This window comes from Panthera uncia, chromosome B4 (genome assembly GCF_023721935.1).
Source record: "Panthera uncia isolate 11264 chromosome B4, Puncia_PCG_1.0, whole genome shotgun sequence".
Lineage (NCBI taxonomy): Eukaryota > Metazoa > Chordata > Mammalia > Carnivora > Felidae > Panthera > Panthera uncia.
In genome coordinates this window covers 108,993,734-109,000,570 of record NC_064809.1, presented here as the reverse complement: position 1 = coordinate 109,000,570, position 6,837 = coordinate 108,993,734, and the positions used below count along the sequence as shown (strand labels likewise).

Genomic DNA, 6,837 nt, shown 5'->3' with positions numbered 1-6,837 from the left:
AGGCTTCTAAGGGGGGCATCTCCGCGGCCGCCCCAGAGTCTGTTCTCTAAATGGAGAGTTGAAGGTCTTAGCCTAATCAATGGAGCACCAGAAAGATGGGATGTGGCAATAATGTGGAATGGGGCATATGTCGCCAGAGGTGAGCGGGCCTCAACTGGAATCCCGGATCTTTGACTTAGTGTGTAACGTCAGGTAGGTGACCTAACTCTCCATGACTGTTTCCATGTTGGTCAGAGTGGGACGGTATATATAATAAGGCATTTGGGGCTGGCTAATGGCAGTACAGACAACACCTTTCTTGTTCCCTAATGATACATACATATACACATCCACACACTCGTACACACACCACAATCTGCTTCTTCATTTGCATGCAAGTTTCATTTTCTAACAGAGAAGAGAAACCAGAAAACAGAAGAGGTAAGCATCGAGTAACGGCACAATGCCTATGGTTGACCTGGTCCAGACAGGATTTGCATCTCCTGTTACTGGCACAGGGTAGGGGTTTTGTGCGCATGGCTAGTTTCCTGACGTGGTATTTACAGAAAATGGTAACATCTGTAGACCACACTGGGATTGATGAACTAAGACTGCTCAAGGTTAGTGCTGGGGCTCTAGTCAGCCGGTCCCCATCAGGCTGTTCCAGGGGCCAGGGGAATCAATATGCCACATAACCTGTGCTGCGGTGCTGGGTTGAGAAGCTCTACCAATTAGCTCATGGATCTCCTCAGGAGAATTTAGGAGCCTCTGGCCCCATGGAGAACTGCTAAAGGGCCAAGTTGACACAGAGGGAGACAAGACGTTCTCTCTTTTCATCAAACTTAGGAATGTTTGGGCACCCTGAGGACTAGAATGTTTGGTAGCATCCGCAGATGGAATGTTGGATGTAGCTGTTGTCATTTTCACGGTGTGCAGTGACATCTGTGATGAAGAAAAAGAACAGAATTCATCACATGAGAAGACCATGTATTTGGTCTTCATCCACGGTTCCTGGCTCACGGCAGCCCAAATCCTTGGAATTTACCGAGCGAGCGATAAGAGCAGTAGGAGCATCTTTTGTCTTAACGTTTGGTCTTTTGTCCTTAATTCATGAAATCGCTTCAGACAGTAAAGGTGAAATGGATGTCTTGTTATTCATAAGAAGCCCCTTTCCACCACCCCCGATTTATGTTAATAAGGTAACTTTTGGAAAGCACCTAGGGTTGGGGGTTGGTTACCAAGGCAACTAACCATGCCTAAGGGTTGGAACCTTTTCAGCCACTTTCAGCACCTCCGCCCGCCCCCTGCAACCGCCCTATTGAGGAGGCAAGAAGGGCTAAACATTGAGTTCAATTAGCCATGGCAAAAAATTTAGTTAACCATGCCAGTGTAATGAAGCCTCCATAAAGACCCAAAGGCCAGGGTGCAGAGAGCTTCAGGATGGGTGAGCACGAGGAGATTCGGGGAAGAGGTGAACTTGGAAGATCATGGAAGCCCTGTGCGCTCTGCCCATTCCTTGCCTCTGCCTCTCTTCATCTGGCTGTTGATTTGTATCCTGTAAAATCCTTTGCAATAAGTGGGTAATCTAATGAGTAAACGGGTTTCCCGAGCTCTTTGAGCTGCTCTGACAAATGGATCCAACCCAAGGGGGAGGCACTGAGAACCTCTAGTTTAGAGCTGGTCAGTCAGAAGTACAGGTAACAACCTGGGCTTGCAACTGGTGTCTGAAATGGAGGATGATCCTGCAGGACTGAGCCCTTTACCTGTGGGATCGGGTGCTATCTCTGGGGCCGATGGTGTCAGATTTGATTTCCATTGTAGGACACCCAGCCTGTGTCTGAGAAGTGCGTGTTGGTGGTATGGGGAAAGCTCTCCCTTCAGAATTTGGCCATCAGAAACCATTTAATGAGGCACCCCTTGGGAGAGACACCCAGAAAAAAAAATGAGGGTCACAGAGAGGGAGTCATTGGAAAGAACTTTTAAGCCAAGAAAGTGAAAGTCTGGGTCACGGGACAACAACTTCTCAGAGAAGGCGAGAACATGAAACAAGATAAGTCATGCCTGGAGTCTGGCATACACGAAGTACTCTGTAAGTGGTAACTGGAATTATATGTAGCAAGTCTTCTATTAGTTAAGTGTCTCTGGCTGGAAGTAACAGCAAATAACTTGAACGTGCTGAAACCAACAAAACCGTGTGCTTGTGCGCGCATGCGTGAATGTGTGTACGTGGTACTTATATAAGAAAATAAGAGTTACCTCACAGGACCTGGGGACAAGAGTTTACTTGGCTGTCAAGAGGGACTGGAACCAAGGACTGAAAAACCATTAAACTCAGACAACTTCAATAAGTAAAATGTCTCTACAGACCAAATTCCTCTGCCTCTCAGTCCACTTACTATGCAAAAAGGGCTTCACCTCCTCTAGTCCATATGAAGAATTTCTTAATGTAAACTCCCCCTGAATATCCGATTGGTCTAATTTTGCTCAGGTGTCAATATATCCTTCCAATAAACTTTGGCCTGGAGTGTGGGACCCCGTAGCATAAAGAGAGGCCCTTGGTGCTCCTCCTGGGATTGAGGAGAGGAGAGGCCCGGTGTATCTGTAGCTCCGGTCTGATGGAGGTCTCCGCGGAGAAAAGAGAATATGCTCATTTTAGGATAACTTGAGGAAGGTTTAATAAAGGGACTCTTTACAAAGGCATGACAGGGTGTAGGGAATAGGGTCACAGTAGTACTAGGATATTTGCACCCCTACACCCGACCAGAAGAGGAGAAGGATTTCGGAACCCAAAGGCCAAAAGGTGTTGTGAAATTCTTGTGTGGGCTGAAATAGTCCAGGACGACCCTGCAAGAAGGGAAATAAATTCCTTCACTACATGCACCTCTTTTCCTTGGATCTTTTACAGGTCACCCCACTGACCAAACCAAAAGGTAAGGAAGATCCTCAACACCAGTCTTTGGAGGAGAAGAAAGGTGGAGAGTGTGTCTAGAGGGCAGAGGGATATATCTGGCAACGGCACTTTTCACATTATTCAGTGACAGTAAAGAAAATCACTCTACCTAATTTTTAATGGCTCACTTTAGAAAGCAAACCAGTGAGTTTATAGCACCACACTATCATCGGGGCCAGACAGCTATAATTTCCACTTCAGTCAAAACATGCTGTTTGGGCTCCTGGGTGGCTCAGGCAGTTAAGTGTCCATTTCTTGATTTTGCCATAGGTCATGATCTTACGGTTCGTGAGTTTGAGTCCCACATTGGGCTCTGCACTGACTGCACAGCCTGCTTGAGGTTCTCTCTCTCTCTCTCTGTCCACCCCTCCTCAAAATAAATAAATAAACAAACAAACAAAAAATAAGCTAGCCATTCTACTTACTCCAAACCCCTACCCCTGCCCCCCACCCCGTCACCTCAACCCACTTACCCATCAAAGACCAAATTCAAATCCCATCTACATTCTAAGGCCTTCCATCTAACACTCTCTCCCTTCTCTAATTTTTTAAACTTTGTATAGTTTGCCACTGATTCATTCTCTAATTTGCATTGTAATTTTTGTCCAAATTCATGTTCATCCATTTCTGTATCCCTATGGAGGCTTGCACAGATCACTGCCCCTAGAAGACTCTCAGGAATGTCAGGTAAGTTCCTGAAAGAGGTATGAAGAATTTGGCAAATCTCAGTTTTTCTAGGGCGGTGTCCTCTCTTTTAAGATTGCTTAATGGATCCTTTGCATTTGAAACTTGGAAATCCACAGTTCAACAAGTTAGAACATTTGTGGAAGGATTTATGTTTACCTCACAACGTTGGCACAGCTCAGAGGCTGCCTTTGGGTTACTCTTGAAGAACTTTTATTTACATTTTAAATATTGCTGAGAAAGGGTTTGGTGTTAACTAACAGAAATGAATCACTCTCCTATTTCTTATAAAGAGATGAGAGGTGGAATTAAAACTATTAAGACTCATGTGAACTGCATCTTAAGATGGTTTTAACTTAAAAGGCAAGTCATACAAGATAAAACTGAAAGTTTTATATAAATACAATAAATATAATAATGTTATATAACTTATATAATTATAAATTATATAAATATAATATAATAAACATAAAAATATTCTAATTTAGATTTAGAATTAGAATATTCTAATGATTCTAATTTAAGATTTATTCTAATCCTAATTATTTTAAAAAATAATTATAAATTATATAAATATAATAATATAATAAATATAAAAGTATTCTATTTTACACCTTTATCTTGGTCCAATAATTCATTTAGGGCCTGAAAACTGTTCAACTTTCCAAGTGGGACATTAGAATCAGACAATAGTTCACCCTTTCCGGTCTCATAGTCATGACTTCCCATCTTTATGCTTAGAGACCCTTCCCTGAATGTGTAGGTACTGCTTAAGGCCACACTGTTAAAATAGAAGCCCTTAGCCTTTCTTCTTCACCCTGCCATCCTTCTACCCTGTTACTTCTGCTTTGAATTCATTAGCGTTGATTCTCTATACTCTTCTCTGTTCCGGCATGCAAATACCACACCACGTTTCTCCTGTCTGCTTACAAGTGTTGAGTTTTCTTGACCCCAGGGCTCTTTCACCAAGTTGGGAGTACTTCATAAGAAACCACAAGTCAAGTAGGAGTTCAACGATGGGGGTAATAATAACTGGTAACTTTTGTGAGAAGGATTAAATGAGATGACGCACTCTGTCCTGGCCCCAGCCAGTCACACGAAGGTGGAAGGTTGGGGGCACTCAAGATTCGGCTCCAGCCTTAACCCACCTGCCATGGCTGAGGAAGACATTGCCGCTGGAGGTGTAATGGGCATTAATACTGCTTTACGAGAGGTGCTGAAGACCACCCTCATCCACGATGGCCAAGCACATGGAATTGATGGCCTACCACGTGGCATTTGCAAAGCTGCCAAAGCCTTAGACAAGCATCAAGCCCATCTTTGTGAACGTGCATCCAACTATGATGAGGCTATATGTCTGTCAAGTTGGCGGAGGCCCTTTGTGCTGAACACCAAAGCAACCTAGTTAAGGTCAATGACATCAAAAAACTAGGGGAACAAGTGTGCCTCCGTCAAACTGACAAAGAGGGAAAACCCTGCAAAGTGGTTGGTTGCAGTCATGTGGTGGTTGATGACTATGGCAAAGAATCTCAGGCCAAGCAAGGATGTCATCAAGGAATACTGCAAATTCAAGAAATGAACAAATAAAAAACTTGGTTCTTGTGCCTCAAATAAACACATAAATAAATAAAAATGAAAATAAATCAATGATGCACACCAAGCAGCAGCCCCTGGGGATACATGGTAAATACAAAATAAACATTAGCTCTGTAGTTCTACAAATAATGAGAAGTATGACCTCCCTCCCCAAGATTATTCATCGATGGAGGCCAGATAGCAAACTGGTGTGGCAAGCAGTAGGCACTGGGATCACTTAACACCGCCTCTCCACACTTCTGGGAAGGACTGGCTTGGTTGGTGAGTAAGCAAGTTTGGAAAAGAACAACCTTGGACTCAGTGAGCTCATGTTGTTTCGCATCACCAGTGATAACATCTAAAAAACAACAATACTCACCTCCTACATATCCCCACAAAAACACTTAGGTGTTTCTCACTGACAGATTTCATCTCTCTCTCAGGGTTCTAGATTCTTAAACTTTTAAGGTCAAACTTCTGCTACAGTCCTAAACTCTGCATAGGCAGCCCTATGGAGAGGTAAACAGTGCTATAATACATGGAGAGAGAGTTTAGCTGGGAAACTACCCTTCTGGCCTTGGTCACCAGTCTTCCTAGAAAAATACCAGATGACTTTGGAAAAATCTATCCTGAATCCCAAGCTTCTAAGACATTTTGTTACCTCTCTTTGAATTCTCCATTCCCCTTCAAGGGTATCACTGATCTTATCTTCCCTCTCCCCAAGCCCTAAAATCCTGCAGTGAATTATAATAATAACAATAAATACCACCAATTACACTGTGATAAACTCTTGGCATACACAGTCCCTTTCAGTCATATTAACTCAGTGATGTAGGTACTAACATTGTTCCTATTTTACAGGTGAGATACTGAGATTCAGGGAAATTAATTGTTTGTCAAATCTCTGGCAAATAGTGGAGCCAGAAACTTAAACCCATCTTTGAGTTCAAAGGTAATACTTTTTTCAAAATGTTTATTTATTTTGGTAGAGACAGAGGGAGCATGAGTGGGGTAGGGGCAAAGAGAGAGGGAGAGAAAGAATCCCAAGCAGAGCTTGACGCGGGACCTGATCTCATGATAAAGAGATGAAATTGAAAGTCAGATGCTTAACCAACTGAAAAACCCAGGCGCGCCCCCCCACTCCTTTATAGTATTTTTAATCTCTGTGCCTGACACTTCCTGGGACCTTCCTCCACCCTAACATTCATTGTCACCTGGCCAGTTGGGATGATGTTTTTGGCTGTACTCATTTAAGTATATGCTTATGTCTTTTAGTCTATGTTCATATTTAATTCAGTTTAATGCTATGCTGGGCTCTGTAACAGACACAAAGAATTCTGCTTAGTTTTACTTAAAACTTAACCTACTTTACCCAAGTGAGGTGGGTGTCCATTTGGATGGTAAATCCTAGACTTATTTCCTTCTCCACACAAAATCAATGGACATGTTAGCAAACACTGGACAGGAGACATTAATCCCTCGATTCTGTTAACTACTAACTCCCTGAAAAGCCCACCAGAATAACCTGTTGGTCAAGCAAAGCCAAGTTCATTGCTTATTGCAGTAAGGGAGAGTTCCATCTTGATAAAATTTTAGAGTGTCTCAGAAGAAGGACTTCAAGGATGAATATTGATAAGGTTTAGGCAGTC

The 6,837-nt window shown here is 42.9% G+C and overlaps 1 pseudogene; it reads left to right on the top strand.

Moving 5' to 3' along the window:
- Positions 1-4,766: 4,766 nt before the first annotated feature.
- Positions 4,767-5,272, top strand: LOC125920446 (40S ribosomal protein S12-like; annotated as a pseudogene).
- Positions 5,273-6,837: the final 1,565 nt, after the last annotated feature.